This window comes from Lissotriton vulgaris, chromosome 2_1 (assembly GCF_964263255.1).
Source record: "Lissotriton vulgaris chromosome 2_1, aLisVul1.2, whole genome shotgun sequence".
Taxonomy (NCBI): domain Eukaryota; kingdom Metazoa; phylum Chordata; class Amphibia; order Caudata; family Salamandridae; genus Lissotriton; species Lissotriton vulgaris.
In genome coordinates this window covers 1618415842-1618441191 of record NC_141687.1, presented here as the reverse complement: position 1 = coordinate 1618441191, position 25350 = coordinate 1618415842, and positions in this window count along the sequence as shown.

Below are 25350 nucleotides of genomic sequence, written 5' to 3'. Positions count from 1 at the left end.
CGATATTTCACAAGAAGAAAAATGGAACCTGTTTTAAGAGAATATGATAATTCGCCAGATAGCTGAAATGGTTAAAATGCAATAGGAAGAACTGTTTTTAAAATTGAATTTTAATGAAAGAATTCAAGTCAGCCTTGGTACCAGAACATTTACCTCATTTCAAGATGATACATAAGAAGTGTCATAGAGGTTGGAGGGATACATGAGTACTTGTTGCAGTGAGTTCTTGGTTGGCAGACATGACAGCTTAACAAAGTTACAATTTAGCCCATGTCAACACGGCCATACTGTTATTCTACACTTAGGAGGAGTCCAGGGGTCCAGGGTACTGATTTTAGATTATTAGAGCCCAGGCACTACTTGGAATTGTTTTTTTGTGACAGTGTCACAGTCATGTTTTATTCTTCGGAAGCTGCAACTCTTTTTCTAAGGATGAATGACAACAGTTACCATTCTTTTTTTGGTTATGAATGCTTGAAGGATGGATGTCGATTCGTTAAAATGCATGGTGTAGCGGAAGTGACATCACACACTATGACACATCCCTTATGGCATCACAGGGAGTGATCTCATGACACTCAACAATTATTGTCTTTCCAGGAAGGGATATCATTGTACTTGAAAGGCCTACAAAAAACTAAGTTGCCATAATAAAAAGAAGACACTAAAGTAGATAAAACTATTTATGATTTCACCCGTGTAAAGGATGCTGCATTGTATGCCCAATGTACAACAGTGAGCACCAAAGGGGCATGCCATCATATGCACAACCATCTAATGCACAAGTCCAATCATCACATTTCCAGACTTAGACTCAAATATCCGGACATAAAATCTAGTGTCAAATCACAAATTTATATGCCCAGGCAAAACTTTCATATTTTCAGACAGAACCTCAGTTTTTCCCAGACTCAACTTCTATTCGACCAGGTATGGCCCAACTTGCCCTGGAACCGCCTTATAAAAGCATATGGACAGACGCTTCTCTGTCTCAAAACCAGCCTGCACACAGGCAGCATGGAACCAAACCATGGATACAATTATTATTATTGTTATTATTATTATTATTATTATTATTATTATGAATAATAATAATACAGAAGCCACTGTGGAAAAGCCTGTCAAATTATTTTTTCATGATCGTGTTGTATTTTTGGTCAAGTGTAGATAGCATATTTCTAGAAGTGTATTTGTTTCCAGGTATGAATCGCTGTATAAAAACAAGTTATAATTATTATTATTATTATTATTATTATTATTACATAATATGATAATGTACACTACTACTACTACTAATAATAATAATAAGGGGCCCGATTCACAGAACTAACTTAAGATAAAATCCTAAACTTACTACTTTTGGTATTCAAAGAAGTTAGGATTTTGTCTTAAGTTTGTCTTAAGACAGACTTAATTCAGACTTAAGACAAAATCCCAACTTAAGTCTGTCTTAAGTTTGTCTTAAGACAAACTTAAGACAAAATCCTTACTTCTGTGAATACCAAAAGTAGTAAGTTTAGGAATTTGTCTTAAGTTAGTTCTGAGAATCGGGCCCAAGATCTTGTTATTTATACAGCGCCTCAATCCACAGTTGTAGTCAAGTCAAGTCAAGTCATAAAATTTATATAACGCACTACATACCCAGAGGGTCTCAAGGCGCTTAGGGAGGGGAGGAGGATTACTTGTCAAATATCCACGTTTTAAGTTGCTTTCTGAATGCTAGGTGGTTCTGGGTAAGGCGAAGGTAAGTGGGAAGTGAGTTCCATGTTTTAGCTGCCAGGCATGAGAAGGATCTACCTCCCATGGTGGTCTTGTTGATGGGAGGAACAGTGGCGAGGGCTTGGCTGGAAGATCGTAGTTGGCGGGAGGGGGTGTAGAAGGACAGTCGTGAGTTGAGGCATTCTGGTCCGATTTCGTAGAGTGCTTTGTGTGCGTGGGTTAGAAGTCGGAAGGTGATCCTCTTATTGACGGGTAGCCAGTGGAGGTTTTTCAGGTGACCAGAGATGTGTTCGTTACGCGGGATGTCTAATATGATCCTGGCAGAGGCGTTTTGGATTCGTTGGAGTTTTTTCTGGAGTTTAGCGGTAGTACCTGCGTAGAGGGTGTTTCCGTAGTCCAGTCGGCTCGTGACCAGAGCGTGGGTGACTGTTTTTCTGGTTTCGGTGGGGATCCAGGGAAATGTTTTTTTGAGCATGCGAAGAATGTTGAAGCAGGATGAGGAGACAGCGCTGACTTGTCTGTTCATTGAAAGTGAAGAATCCAGGATAACGCCTAGGTTCCGTGCGTGGTCTGTCGGGATGGGTGCTTTTCCAAGGGCTTCCGGCCACCAAGAGTCGTCCCATGCAGAGGGGGAAGTGCCTAAGATGAGGACTTCTGTTTTATCTGAGTTCAGTTTCAGACGGCTGTGTTTCATCCATTCGGCAACTTCTTTCATTCCTTCGTGTAGGTTAGTTTTGGCGGTGCTAGGGTCATTGGTGAGTGAAAGGATCAGTTGAGTGTCATCCGCGTAGGAGATGATGTTGAGGTTGTGTTGGCGGGCGATGGCCGCGAGGGGGCTCATGTATACGTTGAAGAGGGTGGGACTGAGTGAGGATCCTTGTGGTACGCCACAGATGACTTCAGTGGCCTCGGACTTGAATGGTGGAAGGCGGACTTTCTGGGTTCTTCCGGTGAGGAACGAGGTGATCCATTCTAGTGCTTTTCCTTGGATTCCGATGTTTCTGAGGCGTTGTAAAAGGGTGCTGTGGCAGACTGTGTCGAAGGCTGCAGAGAGGTCGAGGAGGATGAGGGCGACTGTGTCTCCATTGTCCAGTAGAGTTCGAATGTCGTCTGTTGCTGCGATGAGGGCGGTCTCAGTGCTGTGTTTTGCTCGGAAGCCAGACTGTGAGGAGTCGAGGGATTTGTTGGCTTCGAGGAAAGCGGCGAGCTGGTTGTTGACAGCTTTCTCGATGACTTTGGCCGGGAAAGGAAGGAGCGAGATGGGGCGGTAATTTTTGAGTTCGGTGGGGTCCGCTGTGGGTTTTTTCAGAAGGGCAGTGAGTTCTGCGTGTTTCCAGCTTTCCGGGAAGGTGGCGGAGTTGAAGGAGCAGTTGATGACGTCTCGGAGGTGCGGTGCTATGATGGAGTCTGCTTTGTTGAAGATGTGGTGAGGGCATGGGTCTGTGGGGGATCCTGAGTGGATGGAGTTCATCAGGCGGATGGTGTCCTCAGTGGAGATTGGGTTCCAGTCGTTAAGGGTGTTCAAGGGGGGTGAATGTTCAGCGTATGGTTGGGTGGGTTGGTCTCCGGGTTGGTTGTCGAAGCTGTTGTGGATGTCTGCAAATTTGTTGTGGAAGAATAAAGCCAGGGAGTCGCAGAGGGCTTGAGAGGGGGTGATGTCGTTGGAGTTGGCCGAGGGATTGGTAAATTCCTTGACGATGTTGAAAAGTTCCTTGCTGTTGTGGGCGTTGTTGTCTAGTCGATCCTTGAATGCTGTTTTCTTGGCCTTTCGGATTAGTTGGTGGTGTATGCGGGTGGCGTTTTTGAAGGCGTCCTTGGTGCTAGTGCTTGGGTCTTTTTTCCAGGCCTTTTCAAGGGAGCGGCAGAGTTTCTTGGACTTCTTAAGATCATCGTTGAACCATGAGGCTTTCTTGCTGCCAGGTTTGCTTTGACGTTTTTTCAGTGGTGCTAGGATGTCGGCGCTGTTGGATAACCATAGGGTGAAGTTGGCGGCGGCTTGGTCTGGGTTAGAAGAGTGGGCTGGGGTGTTTAGAAGGAGCGATGAGGAGATCTGGTCGATGGTGATTTTGTTCCAGTTTCTTTGCAGAGTTGGTTGGGGGTGGTTGATGGGTTTCGGCTTGTTGTAGGTAAAGTGAACGCAGCTGTGGTCAGTCCAAAGGAGAGCCGTGGTGTGGCTGAAGGAGACGTGATTGCTGGAGGTGAAGATAGGGTCGAGAGTATGACCTGCTATGTGGGTGGGGGAAGTGACCAGTTGTTTAAGTCCGAGGTTGGCGAGGTTGTCCAAGAGGGTGGTGGTGTTGCGGTCGTTGTTCTTTTCAAGGTGAAAGTTGAGGTCTCCCAGAAGGATGTAATCTTTGGAGGGGTGCGCGTGTGGAGTGATGAAGTCCGTGATGTCTTCACTGAATTTTGCGCGGGGTCCTGGTGGTCTGTAGAGGAGGGTGCCTCTGAGTGTGGTCTTGGGGTCGATGTGGATCTGGAAGTGAAGGTGTTCAGAGTTGGCGAGATTGATGTCAGAGCTGGTTGAGATGTGGATGGATTTTTTATGGACGATAGCGATTCCTCCTCCTGTGTGGACGGTACGGTCCTTGCGTGTGATCTTATAGTCTTCAGGGATGGCAATGGTGATGTCTGGGGCGGAGGAAGCGTTCATCCATGTTTCCGTTAGGAAGGCGACGTCTGGAGAGGTGGTGTCTAGTAGATTCCATAGGTCAATGGCGTGCCTGTGGACCGATCGGGTGTTGAGCAGGATGCATTGTAGGTGGTTGGGGTCGGGAATCTGAGGTGTGATCGTAGCGGAGTTGTAGACGTCTAAGCACTATAAACTACAGATATTAATATTATCAACTCATGGTAATAACATTTTACTTAGGTGCTGTAAATAGCTGTCCCAAAATATCCACTGTGGACTTTTATAGTTATTTTTAGGGTGATCTATTTTCATAAAAATGCTTAGCTCTTCGTCTCAGCACTAAGTAAATTGTATTTTAACCAGACTTAAGAGCCACCCTCAACAGTTGCTCTACAATGATTTACAAAAAGAAAGCACACAGTGTGTTGACTGACCTGCTTGAGATCCGATATGTCTTTTGCAGCAGCAGTGCTAGTCACTGGTGATGCAGTGGAAGTGGGTGATTATTTTACTTATCCTCAATAATATCACTCATGTTCTATCATCAAGTCACTTTTATAATCAGCAGTTAGGACCCATAAGAGTCCAATAACCACTTACACAACAGGTTCTACGATGGATCTTTTAGTAGATCTAATAGTGACTTGTCAATAGAAAGACGGGTGATATTCCCTTCTTGAGGACCCTAATGGAGGAAATACCTAACTGTAACAACAACTGTCATAATATGTACAGATCCATAAATCTTCATAATAGTGACGACAAACTCTGAATACTTATCAAGTCACTTTTATCTAAGTTTTTCAGAATTTGAATGGTCAATACATGAACACATTAGCAAATACCATTAGTTTCTTCATAAACAAATGTTACAGATAAATCACTAATATAAGAAATAATTTATAAAGTCAGCACAATATCAATAACAAGCATTTGAGTGGAGAGAGAGAGACAAAAGAGGAAATATTTCATTGCAAATATCAATATGCAATTCAATTTCATACGAACCTAGAGGATCACTACACAGCGTGCATTGAGTAAACAAAGCTAACCTCTTGGCCAAAAAGGTATAGCTAAAGCAACATCATCAGCCGATGAAGTGCAAAGATTTCAGGACAGTCTCAGACAGATTCAGCAACGTCAGAATCCAGTCAGAGTAGCATAGAGTGATACAGCAGCAAAGCTCTCCTCTCATTGAAAACAGCTACTCCAATTATTTCACTTTAACACAAATATTTATACCCTAAATATTAATGTCCAATCTCCTAAAAGTATAATTCGTATTTTCTTCTTGTTCTTATCGGTTTTCAAAAGAAGGTGACCATCTGACCACACTAGCTCAACAAAGTTCATTGAAGAAAGTCATTGTTAGTTCCAATGAAGTCCTCCTTCCATGGAAGCAGGAAAAGATCTTGCAACATTTATTCACATGCTCGCGCACGTTTCGCCGGTTGATAACTTTCTCGTCCAACGAGTTTATTCAGTAAATCATCAAGAGGAAATTCCTTAAGAATAACTTGTGCACAGCTAAGCTAACTAACACAGCAATTTAAACCATGAAGAACAAAACACATTTTCTTCAGAGGCCTACATTTTAAGAAAAGAAAATACCATTGAGCAAGGTTTTGAGGCCTTCATAGTAGTTTGGAACACATCTCTCTCTTCGAAGATAAAAGACAATAATGTTAGCACAATATTTTCATAAAAGATCATTATGGCAAATGAACCCCGATTTTTCTATTAAATCCACAAAGCCTATTCTAAATAGTTCCATTATTAATTAATAAGTCTAAAAAATAAGCATCTATGCATAGCATTTTGCATAAGCATTTTTATTATTTTTTTCATTTCTGTCTGTCATAAATGTTTTAGTTTGCATAAAGAAAGTTTATTTTTCATGCTCTCCACATGTTTAATGCTATTTTCATTTTTCTACACGTATTGTGTTTCATTTTGCACTTTTCACTAAAACTTCCAACGTGTGCTTTGTTTCGCAAATATCCACTAGAAATATGTCACCCATGTTAGTAATTTTCCACACTATTAGTCATTGTTTTTATTAGTAAAACAAACATGAGTAGAATAATCAAGCAGGATTTTATTATGCAAAATCATGCTTCATCAAGCCCCCATGTGATGGCAACTTGCGCCATCAAATAATCTACAAAATCAAATTACGATCGGATTTCATTTCAGAAATAATAGTTTTCATCTGTTTCAACCTAACACCCTCTACATCTCTCATTACTTCATAATAAGCTCCTTTCCTCTTCTCGAAATCTATTTCTTCTCTTTTCCTTCTTCTTGCTCTACCTTTAATATCTGTTTGCTTATTTTTACAGCATTTGTAAATTATTATTAATATTAGTATGCCAATAGCTATAGCAATTATAGGTGTTAGTATTCTACCTAACAAACTGTTACTTAGGGATGAAAAACAATTACTTACTGAGGAAAACCCTTTTTCCCATGCACCACCAACCTTCAGTTCGGTCAAATCATTACATAAATGTGTAATGTTACTTATATATCCCTCCAAATCATTGCTTTTGTCAGGAATATATGTGCAACTGTTGAATTTTCAGCCTACTACTGACTCTGCCCTCTTTTGCTAATAGTACACCAAGAGCAAGTCAATTCATAATCCTCATCAGCCAGGCTATCTTGAATACAGTGGCCAAGTGAACAAGGGACTCACGTCTGAGCATACCCTGCCACACTTAGGGCGAACAAAGCGATACAAAAGGGGATGATGGACGGAGCGTTTGAACAAATCAAACACTCACCCCCAGTCAACTGATCTGGGTTTATTCCATCACCATTCTTTAGTGAACTAAGCCACCCCAGTTCAGACATGGCTATATGCAAATCAGTCTGACCCTGTGCCTCATGGGAACAGTGCAGCCCGAACTGCCAAGCCATGTCTTCCCTGGACCGGAAACAAGCATCCTGGGACCGGTTTCGGATTCATAATCCTCATCAGCCAGGCTATCTTAAATCCAGTGGCCAAGTGAACAAGGGACTCACGTCTGAGCATACCCTGCCTCACTTAGGGCGAACAAAGCGATACAAAAGGGGATGATGGACGGAGCGTTTGAACAAATCAAACACTCACCCCCAGTCAACTGATCTGGGTTTAATCCATCACCATTCTTTAGTTCACTCAGCCACCCCAGTTCAGACATGGCTATATGCAAATCAGTCTGACCCTGTGCCTCATGGGAACAGTGCAGCCCGAACTGCCAAGCCATGTCTTCCCTGGACCGGAAACAAGCATCCTGGGACCGGTTTCGGATTCATAATCCTCATCAGCCAGGCTATCTTGAATTCAGTGGCCAAGTGAACAAGGGACTCACGTCTGAGCATACCCTGCCACACTTAGGGCGAACAAAGCGATACAAAAGGGGATGATGGATGGAGCGTTTGAACAAATCAAACACTCACCCCCAGTCAACTGATCTGGGTTTAATCCCTCACCATTCTTTAGTTCACTCAGCCACCCCAGTTCAGACATGGCTATATGCAAATCAGTCTGACCCTGTGCCTCATGGGAACAGTGCAGCCCGAACTGCCAAGCCATGTCTTCCCTGGACCGGAAACAAGCATCCTGGGACCGGTTTTCGGATTCATAATCCTCATCAGCCAGGCTATCTTGAATCCAGTGGCCAAGTGAACAAGGGACTCACATCTGAGCATACCCTGCCACACTTAGGGCGAACAAAGCGATACAAAAGGGGATGATGGACGGAGCGTTTGAACAAATCAAACACTCACCCCCAGTCAACTGATCTGGGTTTAATCCATCACCATTCTTTAGTTCACTCAGCCACCCCAGTTCAGACATGGCTATATGCAAATCAGTCTGACCCTGTGCCTCATGGGAACAGTGCAGCCCGAACTGCCAAGCCATGTCTTCCCTGGACCGGAAACAAGCATCCTGGGACTGGTTTCGGATTCATAATCCTCATCAGCCAGGCTATCTTGAATCCAGTGGCCAAGTGAACAAGGGACTCACGTCTGAGCATACCCTGCCACACTTAGGGCGAACAAAGCGATACAAAAGGGGATGATGGACGGAGCGTTTGAACAAATCAAACACTCACCCCCAGTCAACTGATCTGGGTTTAATCCATCACCATTCTTTAGTTCACTCAGCCACCCCAGTTCAGACATGGCTATATGCAAATCAGTCTGACCCTGTGCCTCATGGCAGTTCGGGCTGGACTGTTCCCATGAGGCACAGGATCAGACTGATTTCCATATAGCCATGTCTGAACTGGGGTGACAGAGTGGGCTAAAGAACGGTGATGGATTAAACCCAGATCTTTTGACTGGGTGTGAGTGTTTGATTGATTCAGATGCTCCGTCCATCACCACCCCTTTTTGTACCGCTTTTGGCCGCCATAAGTGTGGCAGGGTATACTCAGACGTGAGTCCCTTGCTCACTTTGCCACTGGATTCAAGCAAGCCGGGCTGAAGACGGCTGGAATGCCAGAAACCGGTCCTCGGAAGCTTGTTTCCGGTCCAGGGAAGACATGGCTTGGCAGTTCGGGCTGTACTGTTCCCATGAGGCACAGGGTCAGACTGATTTGCATATAGCCATGTCTGAACTGGGGTGGCAGAGTGGGCTAAAGAACGGTGATGGATTAAACCCAGATCTGTTGACTGGGTGTGAGTGTTTGATTGATTCAGATGCTCCGTCCATCACCACCCCTTTTTGTACCGCTTTTGGCCGCCATAAGTGTGGCAGGGTATACTCAGACGTGAGTCCCTTGCTCACTTTGCCACTGGATTCAAGCAAGCCGGGCTGAAGATGGCTGGAATGCCAGAAACCGGTCCTCGGAAGCTTGTTTCCGGTCCAGGGAAGACATGGCTTGGCAGTTCGGGCTGCACTGTTCCCATGAGGCACAGGGTCAGAATGATTTGCATATAGCCATGTCTGAACTGGGGTGGCTGAGTGAACTAAAGAACGGTGATGGATTAAACCCAGATCAGTTGACTGGGGGTGAGTGTTTGATTTGTTCAAACGCTCCGTCCATCATCCCCTTTTGTATCGCTTTGTTCGCCCTAAGTGTGGCAGGGTATGCTCAGATGTGAGTCCCTTGTTCACTTGGCCACTGGATTCAAGATAGCCTGGCTGATGAGGATTATGAATCCGAAAACCGGTCCCAGGATGCTTGTTTCCGGTCCAGGGAAGACATGGCTTGGCAGTTCGGGCTGCACTGTTCCCATGAGGCACAGGGTCAGACTGATTTGCATATAGCCATGTCTGAACTGGGGTGGCTGAGTGAACTAAAGAATGGTGAGGGATTAAACCCAGATCAGTTGACTGGGGGTGAGTGTTTGATTTGTTCAAACGCTCCATCCATCATCCCCTTTTGTATCGCTTTGTTCGCCCTAAGTGTGGCAGGGTATGCTCAGACGTGAGTCCCTTGTTCACTTGGCCACTGAATTCAAGATAGCCTGGCTGATGAGGATTATGAATCCGAAACCGGTCCCAGGATGCTTGTTTCCGGTCCAGGGAAGACATGGCTTGGCAGTTCGGGCTGCACTGTTCCCATGAGGCACAGGGTCAGACTGATTTGCATATAGCCATGTCTGAACTGGGGTGGCTGAGTGAACTAAAGAATGGTGATGGATTAAACCCAGATCAGTTGACTGGGGGTGAGTGTTTGATTTGTTCAAACGCTCCGTCCATCATTCCCTTTTGTATCCCATATGTTAAGGGGGCAGCATCGGGGCAGACCTCCATTGTTTTCTAACATATTAAAAGTAACACCAAGGTTACCATCCCCCAGTACGTCTGGAGACGTAGGCACCACTGGTGCATGTATGTGCCTGTTTGCCCACAGCCCCTGGGACATGTCGGGGAGTCCAACACACCAATTTTGACCAAAGCTGAACTTGTATAGTATGCTCTATGCAGGAGTTTGAGTTGGATGTACTTAAATCAGGATCGGATCGCTACCTCTCGGGGCGAAGCCAGTGCCTTCTGCCAGCCCTCATCACTAATGTCTCCCACATCCTCTGGCCATTTTGCTCATACTTTTCCCATTGCATCTGGGGTGTTGTTAAGAATTTTCCTGTACGTCAAGGAGATCGCCCTATCAGGAAAGTAGTCGTCGAGCAGTCTGTCTGTAATAAAATCTGCTTTTCACAAAAAGGACAGATTTCCAACCCAATTCTCCCCTGGGCTAAGGTATAACCAACACTCCCCCATGGCGAGAGAAAATTATCAATCCAAACTTATGGAGTATATCTTTTACCCAGCACTTCCTAAGGCAGGCAAACTCTCAACCCCCAAAGGCAAGGCAAGAAAATAAATTCAGATGTATAGAAGATAAAATATATGCCTTTTATTCATACATTACTTTAACAAAAGGGCAGGCCAAATACATTAATCATAGCGGACTATCAACTAACAAATGACAATTGAAATAAACAATCAGAATAAAATACAAAATTTACAAAGATAATAAATGAAAGGAATTGTTAGAAATGGGGTTACCAATTCTACAGGGGGTAGCATGGAGCAGAGCGGGCAGGCCAAACTTCAGAGGACATGTATTAAGCATTAATGCAGTACCCTCAGACGACACACCAGGCATACCACAAAAGAGACCCAACACTGCATCTGGTTGGAAAAAGAATAAGTGTTGTATTATCTCCAACCTGCAAAGGCAAAACGCAACAATAGCAGTAATCACAACTTGGCGCCAACTGGCGCCAGAGCAATGAATGCAAGGGGGATTATTTACAAGGAAAAATGGGAGAAGTAAGAAAAGGGGTTAAGGTAGTCCATTAGTGTCCAGCTGAAATGAAAAGAATGTCAGGAAATGCATAAAACATGGGATCAATATTGCAGGGTAAATTCAGACCTTCATACTTGGCCTCACCTAGAAGTAAGCTGTAGGCGTAAAATAAATCATTAGACAGTAAATACACATCAGGTATGAAGGCATAGCCACGCAACTGGGTAAACACCAACAACTTTCATCAATAACTCTTTGGAGAACCCTGGGGCAAGTAAGGATACCATCAGATAAAACATTAGGTGCAAACCTTTGACAATAGACCACCTGTCATTATAAAGGGGCCATGGGCAGAACCGTTTCATTGGACACCAACATTAGCCTAAATGAATTTAACCTGGGGCATGGCATTTGCATAGGCACAACTTCAATATCAGGCCTAAAACACCTTTAATAAGGGACCTCAACCTCAGCACCTGGGCATAAGCCCAGTAGTATGCTATGTTATGTTATGTTATGTTATAACAATTTATTATGCGCACAGCGACTCCAGCGAAGGAGCGTCCCGGCGCAGAGACAAGGAGCAACATAACACAACAGGGAGATAGGGCCTCAGAAAGATGGCTAAAACAGGAAAGTCTTGATGGCTCTACGGAAAGACAACAGGTCCTCAAGCAGTCGGATTTCAACTGGGAGGGTGTTCCAGATTAACGCAGCTTTCACCCTGAAGGAACGACCCCCCATCCTGCTGAGCCTAAATCTGGGGACAACAGCAAGGGCCTGACCTTGAGATCGGAGGTTGCGGGTGGGGACATAGAAGGTATCACCATTATCTAGGCCCACATTCTTTAGGGGCAACACATGGGCTACAGGCTACCTCAGATATCTAAACAGTGGTAATGGGCGCAGTCCCAAAGAAGAGGGGGGCTCCAGATTCAATGTCCCCTTCCAACAGTGGCCCCTCAACACTCTGGGCCTCTTCTGTCACAGGGTACTCTCGGGGTCCCTCACAGGGGTAACTAGCAGTCTCCTCCTGTATCGTCTGGCCCTTCGTTGCAGGTGCACACTGCCAAGCGGGCACCTGGAGAACAATACTGTTCCTGGGGGCGGCAGTTCACCACGGAATGCTGGCACCGGGGGTTGGGCACCGACAGTATGCCCCGATACACCCCCCAACACAGTCTGTTTGAGCCCCACTCTCACCGGGCTCTTGGCAATGTCTCCACGCTTCTGTTCCTCGCTCAGGGCTTTCTGGGCAGTAGGGTGGGAGGCAGGCACCGACAATGTGCCTCGAGGCCTCACCAGACAGACGCAGACACTGCTCCCCGAGCGGAGGTGGGGTAGGCTCCTGCCCTATTTACAAGGCTGAGAGGCGGCAGGATCTGGTACGGTAGCGCTTAGGAACACAAAAGCAGCCTCTTCCAGCTGCGCAGCGCTAGCCACCACACAGCGCTTCTCCTCAGCCCAGCTCCTCATACAGCGCTTCTAGATCACAGCGCCTAGCAGGCAGCACTTATCCAGGGCCAGGCAGCCCTTCCACCAGTCCAGTACTTGGTTGAAGCGGCGCTTTGCAGGCACACACAGCAGGCAGTACAGTTCAGGCACTTCAGGACTACCCAGGGCTTCTGCAGCACAGCGCTTCCATGATTCTATCACTTAGCAGTCGCTCAGCAATTCAGTTCTTTAACAGGCCAGCGCTTCCCAGATTATAGCGCTTGGCAGGCAATCAGCAGGGCAGTCTTGGTCACAGTGCGCTTGGGACACAAGCAGTCTTCTGCAGGCCAGCACTTCCAGGCACACAGCACAAGAGGGGCGGACAGTCCCAGCAGCAAGCCCCGGGGTACCACTCCTCACCTCCTGGGGGGGCGTCCAAGATGCTCCTTCCCTTTTAGGCGCTTCTTTGCGCAGCGCTTGCATGGCGCAGGGTCCTGGCAGCTTTAGGGACCTAGGGGGGCCCTCTTTCTTCAGGGGCCCGGGGGACAGAACAGTAGCCACTACTGGGCCAGGTCAGCAGGTAGTGGGGGCATCATCAAAGCAGGGTGGTAGGCTTTCACCATCCCCACTGCAGCGTGGCCCTCCTCCCACACGGCAGCCTGAACTCCTGAAGTGGGGCTTCACAAGCCCTGGCGACAGTAAGGGGGTCCTAGATGGGTGCAGGGCCCAGCACACAGGCCCAAGTGGCGATATCCCCTTGCAGCAGGTCCCTTCAAATTCCGGTCCCAGCTCTGTCTCAGCACATGACAACTGTACTAGTCTCCCTATACCAGAAAGGCTGGAAGCTTCTAGAAGGTCCCTCCAAATGCTGGGATTGCTGAGTATCAGACAACTAAACCGCTAACCCACCTCAGACAGGCAAACTAGTTCTAACTGGCTCAGGGGGAGGAGTAGAGCACCCTGGGTGCCAGGCTTTCCCTCCAAATGGAGGGGTGGCTGAGTACCTAACAACTAGACTGCTAACCTCCTGCAGTCAGGTGGCACAACGCATAGCCTTGGCAGCCATTTTAAATGCAAAACACAAATGCAGCATTTCACCAGGGTAGATGTTTACAATGGGGGAAAATAAGTGTACACACCATTGCATTACATTTAACATTAACATGGCATCTCACCACACATGGCCTATTCGGTAACCTTCACCATGGGGGAGACATCTCAAATTAGGGGGGCGGAAAGCGAAAACTTTAGGGGAAAAGGGCCAAGTCTAACAGGAATCAATAAAAACAAAGAAAGAAAAAGAATCTGCAAAGAATCAAGAATAAAATCAAAAGAGTTAGTAGAAACACCTCACCAATCGGTACACATCATTTTGCCTCAATTCGCTAAGGGGAGTCCGGTACTTAGCCATGCCAAGAGCTCAATTGAGACACAAAATTCCCACCAGTCTGCAGCGACACGTCTGCCCTACGGTGAACTTCCGCCTAGCCAGTGGAGGCCCCTTTCTTTAATACTCATTCAATGTAACGAAGCTTCTACCAAGCCTCGCCCCTTATTCTCAGGAGAGCTTGTATCAGTCTGCACCAAGGTCACAGCATCGGTTGATCAGGTCTTTACTATGGCTCAGAGACGGACCATGTACATTCCTCTGATAAGAACTGGTTCTCTCTAGTCAGGAAAGTGTGAAAAACAGGAGAAGAGCAGAGCCCTCCCCACCTTGAGAAGCTCAGAAAATGGCGACAGTCAAGAAAATGGAGTCAGTTCTGCAAGCACGTAAAGAAGCTAAAGCAGAGTTAAATTAGTATGCAAGGTAGCATGAGATCATGTCAAAGCCAATAGCAAGCACTGCAGTAAAGCAAGCTAAAGTAAAGAACAAGATTGACAGAAGACTGTGTCAAAGTACATCATAAAGTCTCAAAAGAAAGGGACACTGCCCTATTTACACTGCTCTCACTAGGCAGGCATATGCAATATCATTGAATGCACCACTGTGCACACAGAAAAATTTGAAGCAAGGTAAAGTCAGAAAGTAGAATGACATGAGGCTATGTCAAAGCCAATAGTAAGAACTCATAATTCGCATAATATAAATGTAATGTCCTACTCCGTGACAGCGACCACTAAAAGATAGCAAGATTACAGGACAGAAGAGAAGCAGGCATATGCAGGACCATCCTACATTAAGGCTAGGGTAAAATAACACACTAAAGTCAGTTAAAATGGTGGTAGTTGGAGGTCATCATAGGGTGTCAGACCACAAAAGTGGCTCTTTCATTACATTCCACCTCATGACCTTCGACTATCACTATTCACATATATCAAAAACGAAATCTCTTAACTAAAGGCACAACTATGTATGAAAGAGACTGCATTCCATAACTGAGAAACAAAACTATGATTGTAACACTGCATTTCTTAAATGAAAAACAAAACCAATTACAACTACATTTCATAATTTAAAGTCACAAAACTGCATTTCGTAATTAAAAGCAAACCTACAAATGAAAAACCTCATTACACAACTGAAAAAAAAATACTAATAAAGCACATGTTGAAACAGCAACTCTTGTGCTGAAGTGACTGCACAAAAACATATAATTCAAAGCAAGTCATGACTAAAACGCAACTGTGATTTAAAGACTACATTAAAAACACAGCAAAACCATGTGATGATCACTTTAAAGCAAGTAAAGACTGCATTTCCTTAATACATGTAAGAGCAATAACTCTTGTGCCTTGGAACTTGGTAAGGCTCCTAATGTCTCTAACAGCAATACTGGAATTTCCACTACTAAGGTAGAAAAAATAATATGAATTGTCTGCTGAAAAATAAAAGCAATATCAACCCACATTTTTTTTACAGTCTCTAGCTCTGAAAACAGGTGCTCAAATTGCAGCACAACGTCTCAGTTATTCACTTTCTTTTGTTTTCAAACCAACAGTCCATCTGTGTGAAAGATACACAGCCCTCATGCATTCTGTCATCTCATGTCAATAAAACAGCTCTAATCGCAGCACATTCTGCTACTCACTATTCAATGAAGCAATCTGTGTGTATGAAAGGCACACAGCCTTCTCGCTTGTGCATCATTATTCTGAGTTTTGTATAGCGCCTGGTTACCCGTAGGCATCCCAGCGCACACCAGAGAATAACACTACCAAAAGAATACAGGGATTAAGCAGAAAACAGAAAAGTTTTTAAAAGTTTACGGAACCGAAGAAGACTGTTTTCCGAACGCAGTTGTAATGGTAGTGAGTTCCACAAGGTGGCCACGTTTATCGAGAACCTTCTGCCACCCGCTCTGGCCTTCTTCACCCTCCCAACCTGAAGAAGATGTTGATGGTCGGAGCGAAGAGAGCGTGAGGCCTTGTAAGGCTGGACCATCTCCCCCAGAATAGGTGGAACTACCCCATGCAGGACTTTATGGGCAATGCAGAGTGACTTGAATTTCACCCTGTCCCTAACAGGGAGCCAATGTAAAGCCCTCAACGCCGGGCGAGCAGATTGACGCCTAGGAAGACCCGTCAAAAGCCTGGCGGCCGCGTTCTGCGCTTGCTGCAGTTTGTTCAGGGTGGATTCGGGTGCGCCCAAGAATAACGCGTTGCTGAAGTCCAGCCGCGAGATGATAAGTCCCTGGATGAGAAGCCTTCTCGTGGCCACTGGGAGCAAAGGTAGGATCTTCCGGGCTGAACGGAGCAGGCCAAAACAGACGCCAGCAGTCTTTTTAGCATGAGTTTTAAACAAAAGGTCCTGCTCCAGCCACACCCCCAGGCTCTTGATCTCCTGCCTGGGGGTGGGTACCGGTCCCAGACAATCAGGCCAGCTGCTGAGGGGCAAGGATGGAAAAGAGTTCCCCAGCAGCATCAGTTCCGTCTTGGAGCCGTTTAGCTTTAGTGCTGAGCTGCACATCCACGTGTAGATCTTCTCAAGACACGTGTGCAGCCGGTCGGGATGGTGCGCCGACTGGGAAAGGCCTACCACCAGCTGAGTATCATCAGCATAACTGATGATTTTGATACCCAGCGGAAGTACCACACTCTCCAGGGGGGCCATATAGATGTTGAATAAGGTAGGGCTCAATGAAGAGCCCTGAGGCACACCACACTGGAGAGGGATTAAAGATGATTTTTCATGGCCTTCCCACACCTCAAAAGTACGACCTTCCAAGAAGGAAGCAAACCATTTGAGAGCCAAACCAGTGACCCCCACCCCGACAGCCGTTGGAGAAGCACCTGATGGTCCACGGTGTCAAAAGCAGCACTGAGGTCCAGGAGGATCACTGCCACTGATCCCCCCGAATCCAAAATGCTCCTTGCATTCTCCACGACCGCCAGCAGGGCGGTGTCAGTCCCCTGACCGGGACGAAAACCCGTTTGGGAGTCGCCCAGGAGGGAATTAACTTCCAAGAAGTCCGAGAGGCGACTGTTCACAAGCTTCTCAGCCACCTTACTAATACCCGGCAGCAAGGAGATAGGTCGAAAGTTGGCGAGGTCGGCGGGGTCCAGGTTAGGCTTTTTCAAAAGAGCCTTAACCACCGCCCCTTTCCAACTAGGGGGAACTACCCCTTGAGTGAGGGACAGGTTTATAAGGTCCGTCACAGGGCCGCCGATGGTAGAGGCCACCTGTTTAAGATATTTAATAGGTGCTGGGTCTTTCGGGGAGCCACTATTCATGGACCTCAAAACCAGAAGAGCTTCCTCCCTAGTAACCGGACCGAGAGAGGCCAGCTCCACCGGTTGCATCTTAAGTTGAGGGCTGGGGTTATCATCCAAGGAAGAGGCCTCGCCTTGCCGGGGAAGGGAAGCCAGTATGTTGTCAATTTTAGTTTTGAAAAAGGAGGCCAAGTCTGTACATTTTTTATGAGGGTCCTCGTGGATAACCTGGGGTTCGGGGATATTCAGGAGCTCCTTGATGACCCTGAATGACTCTTTAGAAGAGTTGGCCGCAGAGCCTATTCTCTCTTCAAAGAATCCAGATTTTGTCACCCGAATAGCAGATTTATACCTGCTCAAAGCCGCACGGTATTCCTTCCGACTAGCTTCACTCCAGTCTCTCCTCCAGGACCGCTCTAGCCTCTTGCATCCCTTCCTCATAGTTCTCAAATCAGACGAATACCAGGGTGCGGAACCCACTCTCTTCACCCTTGTAAGTTGTTTCTTTTTGGGTAGGACAGTATCCAATGAGTCCGAAAGCCAGGTGTGTAGGTTCGCATCAGCGGCTATCGGGTTATCTTCCTGAGGGGGCTGCGTAGCCTCCAGGTGTGCCGCCCAGATATCAACTGGGAGTCTCGACCAGGCTCTTTCCAAAGTGTGGACCCTTGGGGCCATCGCAGCTGGACTATCAAATTGCCACATTACGGACACCAAAAAGTGGTCTGTCCAAGGCAGGGCAAGAGCCGGAGATGAATTAAGATGGTCCAGGTTTGAGAATATGGGGTCAAGCAAGTGGCCCTTCTCATGAGTCGCGCCCGAATTGACCAGGTTGATTCATCTCCATCTCCAACACATCAGCTCAAAGGAGGACCCCATCCGGTCCGTTCAGCAAAGGAGGACCTCATCCAGTCCGGAGATCACTCCAGGCTTGGGGGGATTCCGCTCATGCGGGGACAGGGCACTACGCACACCAAGGCGCTGAAGTATGATGACCTGATAAAAGAAACAAGCATCACTCTTCTTGCAAACAACATTTTTAAAAAAGAACACGTTTTCTGTCTTGCATTTCTGAAAGTACAATATTTTCATCACTATCTGGATAGCACTCCTCTAGCTCTGGGGAATTGTCTGAGAATTCTACCCACGCTGTAGCCTCTGAATACTTGATATGAGAGTGAAACTCTCTTTTTCTCTGCACAGCAAGAAGGGCTGAGGTAGTTTCCTTCCTGACTATTTCTCCACTCACTGCTGGATACGTGCTCTCTTTATCCATTGGCAGAAACCCAAGACACTTCATCTGCTCCTGCAAGTTTCCTTTCCTCAACCGGCATTTCACCTTCTATGGGACTTGTCTGGCTTGTGCATTCTGGCACATAAGAATCACAATTCTGATTAAATCTAGGGGAATTCCCTTTATTTTTTGCCCAGCTGTTTGTATGATCTTTATCTCCTAGGTGCTCGTATATAGGTATGCACACCAAATCTGAATCGTGTGTCACCACCTCTGTCTCCAAGATTTTAGCCTTGTCATCTGTAAGGAAATTAATGGTTCTGTCATGCAACGTAACTGCATTTTGCAGCACACTCTGGGGAATTTTATATTCTCAATCTGCAATGCAGTAAACTCTGGGGAATCCTGTATTCTCAATCTCCACCCCTGGACTTTTCATTAGGACCTGATAAATCATATTGTATTTAATTTTATTGCCCTCTGTCCAGTATCTGCCAATGCGCAATAACACAAAAGGATCTGTAACTTTTAAAAACATATTTTTCCTTTTCCTATTCAATACAAAAACTATAAATAACACATTTCTCTTGAACTGGCACACAAAATACACTGTCACATTTCTAAATTGTTTTAAAAGCATTCTGCACAGATAAAAACATTACTGCATTCATTTACTAAAATAACATTCCTCCCTGTAAAACAAACTTCATTATTCATCAACATGTCTAATCGGTACCTATGAACTGCGATCGTTAAATCTAAACAAAAACTGGTCTGTTCATTTTCCTCACATTCTCTAAACTAATTTTTTCACATCTGACTCATCCTAGCTAGTCAAAACAAATGGCTTGGGTACATGTTCTCTATTAAAAAAAAAACTATCTTGGTTTCAAATTGTTTTAAAAATACATCTCTTCATCTAATGTTCAAATCTGTTACAAGGATGGCAAAAGGACACCTTTCCTTCCAACTTGTTCTGCTCATGAAACAACACCCTCAAACTCACTCTCTGTTTATCCTCTCTCAAATCTGTTGTCATCCTCTCATACTGTCAGCTGCTGCTCTCTGTGTTCGTTTCTAAATCTCCCTTGAGCGCAGCCCCTCCTTTGTAAGGCTTCAGCGGAACCTGCCTGGACTCTTGCCAAAAATAACAAGCAGAGCCTTCTTTCTCACTCTGACCTTATCTCGACCTTATCCCGTCAGCCCGTCTGCGCCTGGACCGCGCCCAGCACCAGAACCCCTGGCCCCGTAAACTCCACGACACCCCACACTGCTACGATGCCAGCACCCTCCACGCACTCAACACCGGACGATCACACACCTGCTTCCTGGCCGGCGAAACGCATACAAAGACCCTTCTCCTGCCGGAACTGCAGCTTCACCAGCATCTGATCTGCAAACCCGCCCACCGGGAAAGACCCCAACTACTTCAGATGCATTCTTCTCAATACCAGTTCCGACCACAAACACGCCGTTGAACTCTGGTACCTACTCGACTCAACCACCCCTGACATCGCCTTCCTGATGGAGACCTAGCTGAACCCCTCCTCAGCACCCGACATCGCCATAGCCATCCTGGCCGGCTACAAGATCACTCGCAGGCACCGCACCAACGGAGCAGGAGGAGGAATCGTTATCGTCCACAGGAACACTCTCAGAGTCTCGACCAACACCGATGACCCCTCAGCACCGCCGAACATTTGCACTTCCAGGTCCACACCGATCCCAACACCACCCTCAGAGGAACCCTAATCTACAGACCCCCCTGACCCCGACCACAGTTCAGCAACTCCATCGTTGACTTTGTCAGTACACACGCCCTTGCCTCCACAGACTACATCCTTCTTGGGGACCTGAACTTCCACCTCGAGAACAACAACGACCGCAACTCTACCACCCTGATCGCCAACCTCGGACTCCGACAACTCGTCACAACACCCACCCACTCCGCCGGCCACACGCTTGACCCCATCTTCTCTGCAAGCTCCCACGTCTCCTTCAACCACACCACCAAACTCCACTGGACCGACCATGGCTGCATCCACTTCACCTTCCGGAAACCCACCCCGCACCACCACCCCTTCACAGATCCCCCACCACTGCTGGAGCAAAGTCACTGTGGACCAGCTAACCACCACCCTTGCCCGGAGCCCAACAGCCAACCTCACCTACCCCGACACCGCCGCCCGCAACCTCAGACAATGGATCGACGACTGCGCCAACACCCTCGCCCGATCCAGAAACCCTCCAACAGACACACGAACAAGAAAGCCAGCTGGTTCACTGAAGAACTCCAGGCCTCCAACAAACCTGCCGAAAGCTAGAGAAGAAATGTCACCATGAACAGACACCAGACAGCTACACAGCCCACAAGAACACCATCACCTCATCAGATCCGCCAAAAGGACCTCCTACAAAGAGCGCCTAGACAACAACGCACACAACAGCAGAGAGCTCTTCAATATCGTGAAGGAATTCTCCAATCCCAGCTCCAACACCAACAACATCCCACCTTCGCAGGACCTGTGCGACTCCCTTGCCTCCTTCTTCCATCGCAAGAACGCAGACATCCATGACAGTTTCAACATCACGACCGCCCCGACAAACACTGAGACCTCCATCCCCACGGCCACCATCCGCACCGACCCCCTGCTCTCCTGGGCCAACATAAACGATGACAACACCATCAAAATCATGAACACCATCCACTCCGGATCGCCGTCAGATCCATGCCCCCAGCACATCTTCAACAAACCCAGAACCACCATTGCACCCCATCTCCGGAAAACCATCAACATCTCCTTCGAGACGGCCTCCTTCCCGGAGAGCTGGAAGCACGCCGAGATCAACGCCTTACTCAATAACCCAAGGGTGACTCCAAGGACCTCAAGAACTTCCAGCTTATCTCACTGCTCCTGTTCCTGGCAAAGGTCATCGACAAGACCGTCAACAGACAACTGACCCGCTACCTTGAGGAGAACAGCATCCTAGACCTGTCCCAGTCCGGGTTCCGCAGCAACCACAGCACCGAAACTGCCCTCATCGCAGCCACCAATGACATCAGGGCCCTTCTAGACAACAGAGAAACCGCAGCCCTCATCCTCCTGGACCTGTCAGCCACCTTCGACACTGTCTGCCACGGCACCCTACGCACATGCCTCCACGAAGCTGGGATCCAAGACAAGGCTCTGGAATGGACCACCTCCTTCCTCTCCGGCAGAACCCAGAGCGTCCGCATCCCCCCTTGCCGCTCCGAAGTCACCAAGATCGTCTGCGGCGTACCCCAGGGCCCATCCCTCAGCCCAACATTATTCAACATCTATATGGCACCGCTCGCCCACGTCGCCCTACTGCACGACCTCAACATCATCTCCTACGCCGACGACACCCAGTTGACCCTCTCCTTCACCAAGGACCCCCTCACCACCAAAACCAACCTCCACAAAGGAATGAAAGCCGTCGCCAAGTGGCTGAAGATTAGCAGACTGAAGATAAACTCAGACAAGACGGAAGTCCTCATCCTCGGCTCTACCCCCTCGACCTGGAACAACTCCTAGTGGCCGACCACACTGGGAACAGCCCCAATACCCACCAATCACGCCTGAAACCTAGGGGTCATCCTCGACTCTACTCTTTCAATGACAAAGCAGGTCAACTCTGTCTCGTCCTCCTGCTTCAACACACTCCGCAAGATCTACACGTGGATCCCCACAGAAACAAGAAGAACGGTCACCCAGACCATCGTCAGCAACAGGTTGGACTACAGAAACGCCCTATACACAGGAGCCTCGGCCAAACTCCTGAAACAACTGTAACACATTCAAAACGCCACTGCGCACCTGATCCTCGACACCCCTCGCTGCAGCCACATCACTCCCCACCTAAGAGACCTGCACTGGCTCCTCATCAACAAGAGGGTCACCTTCAAGCTCCTCACGCACGCTCACAAGGCACTCCACAACACCGGACCAGCATACTTCAACAGATGACTCAGCTTCTAAACCCCCAACCGCCAGCTCTGCTACACCGACCTCGCCCTCATTTCAGTCCCCTGTATCCGAAGAGCAACCTCAGGCGGCAGATCGTTCTTCCACCTCGCCACCAAGATCTGAAACACCCTCCCCACCCTCTTACGCCAAACCCAGGACCTGCTAACTTTCAGAAGACTCCTCAAGACCTGGCTATTCGAGCAGTAGCCGCATCCCCCCTTTCAGTGGAATGAGACCCTCAAGGGTAAGTAGTGTGCTTTACAAAGGTTCTGATTGATTGATTGATTGATTGATCTCCTCCAATCAATCAATCAATCAAGGCATTTATAAAGCGCACTACTTACCCAGAGGGTCTCAAGGCGCTTGGGGGGAGGGGGGGTGCCGCTACTGCTCGAACAGCCAGGTCTTGAGCTTCTTCCTGAAGGAGAGGTGGTCTTGGGTCAGGCGAAGGTCGGTAGGGAGGGTGTTCCAGGTCTTGGCGGCCAGGTAGGAGAAGGACCTACCTCCTGTTGTCGCTCTTCGGATGCGGGGGACGGTGGCGAGGGCGTGATTGGTCGATCGGAGGTGGCGTTTGGGAGCGTAGAAGTTGAGGCGGTTGTTGAGGTAGCTCGGGCCTTGGTCGTGTAGGGCTTTGTGTGCGTGGGTGAGGAGACGGAAGGTGATTCTCTTGTTGACGGGGAGCCAGTGCAGGTCTCTCAGATGTCCGGAGATGTGGCTGCGTCTGGGGACGTCGAGGATGAGTCTGGCTGAGGCGTTCTGGATTCGCTGGAGTCTCTTCTGGAGCTTGGCGGTGGTTCCGGCGTAGAGGGCGTTGCCGTAGTCCAGTCGGCTGGTGACGAGGGCTTGGGTGACCGTCTTCCTGGTCTCGGTGGGGATCCACCGGAAGATCTTCCGTAGCATGCGCAGGATGTTGAAACAAGACGAGGAGACGGCGTTGACTTGTCTGGTCATGGAGAGGGAGGAGTCCAGGATGAAGCCCAGGTTGCGTGCGTGGTCTGTCGGTTTGGGTGCGGTGCCCAGGGCGGGGGGCCACCAGGAGTCGTCCCAGGCGGAGGGCGAGGAGCCCAGGATGAGGACTTCCGTCTTGTCTGAGTTCAGTTTCAGGCGGCTGGTCGTCATCCACTCGGCTACGTCTTTCATCCCTTCGTGGAGGTTGGTTCTGGCGGCAGCGGGGTCGTTGGTCAGGGAGAGGATTAGCTGGGTGTCGTCGGCGTAGGAGACGATTTTGAGGGTGTGTTGGCGTGCGATGACCGCAAGGGGGCTCATGTAGACGTTGAAGAGTCACATCCAAGGCCGAAGTGCCAGAGCAAGCCTGCCAGCTTTGGTATGCTCCCATCCTAGCTTTGTCCCGTCTGGACTACGGAAATGCACTGTATGCAGGAGCCAGAATAAAAATCATAGATAAGATGCAGCGCCTGCAAAATGCTGCAGCAAGACTGATCCTGGATATACCAAAGTTTCAGTCCGTCAGCCACAAATTAGCTTCACTTCACTGGCTTCCAGTTGCCAAAAGAGTCAAATTTAAATCACTATGTTTGACCTATAAGGCCCTCCAGGGCAAAGGACCTCTCTTCATAAAAACGCAGTTGAGGAAATACGAACCATCCAGACTACTAAGATCTGGCAAACAAAAACTGATAGCAATACCTAAGTTGAAACGAGCGAACTGGGGGGGAAGAAGTTTCTTTGTCCGCGCAGCAAGGACATGGAATCAACTTCCATTAGATATAAAAAACAGCCCATCCTTGGACCTGTTCAGAAAGCAAATTAAAACATGGTTGTTCACTGCATAAACCTAAGACCAGTTCAGGACTATGAACATATCATAGCGCCAAGACGCCTCCGGGCATTCGCGCGCTTTAGAAATAGATAAATCAATCAATCAATCAATCTGCTCTTTTTCTCTTCATAAGGGGGGAAAGGAAACCTGAGTCTTTACAAGCCTCCCAAACACTTATCTCAAAGAAGCTGTCTGCTGGGGCGAGGAACTGTGATGACCCCCCCCCCCCCGTAGGAATTCTTCCTCAGTCTTCACAGAAAGCCTGACCTCTTCTCAGAGCTGCTGGATGATCTCACTACAAGTCTCCCAAACATCTATCTCAAAGATGCAAGCACTTCCCCATCATGGAAATACAAACTGTGTATTTCATTTCTCCTCCTGCACCAGATTTTTACATGCCAGTCACTCCCAGGACATATTTCATGTCTGAGATGGAAAACAGACTCCCATTCTTTTTCAACCCTTTCACCTCTGTCAGAACGAACCAGAATTCATAAGCTAAACATTTTATTCAACACTAATATACAGCTATCTCCCTTTCTTCTGTTCTTATCTCAAAGCTATAAACTGCCCCATGTATTTCACTTGTCCTACCTAGTGCACAATAACTGCGTGTCTGTTCAGCACACATTTACACTGGCCTGTACAGTCACAGAACCGCCTTTGATTCAACTGCACATTTCTTTTTCCTGACATATCTCTCATGTTGCTAACTTCCTATGTTAAAATAATGTATACATTCTAATACTTCTAATCAGACCATATTTTTACATTTGTTACATTGTACAAACTAAGAGCAACCAGGACAAGAAACTAATTCCAGGCATTTTCAGAAAAGGACAAATTCATTAGTTTGCCTGGGAAAGCAACTGCAAATGCTCTTTTAGTTTTTTTCATCATGTTCGTAAAGAAACCAAACAATTTCAAGCTCTTTTTCCAAAGACGTCAAACAAAGAACATCGCACAATTCAAGGTTCCAGTCAATTCCAACCTTTGAACGCACTGTTCTCCTATTAACCCTTCCTCTGCTTTTCCTATACTTATTTTGCATGATACAAACCATATCCTTTTTCTACCACAGTCTGGTAGATTTCCCACTTATCTTTCCAATAATTTATTCTGACAGGTTAACATTGCAAAGGTATTTTTTGGCTCCAACACAC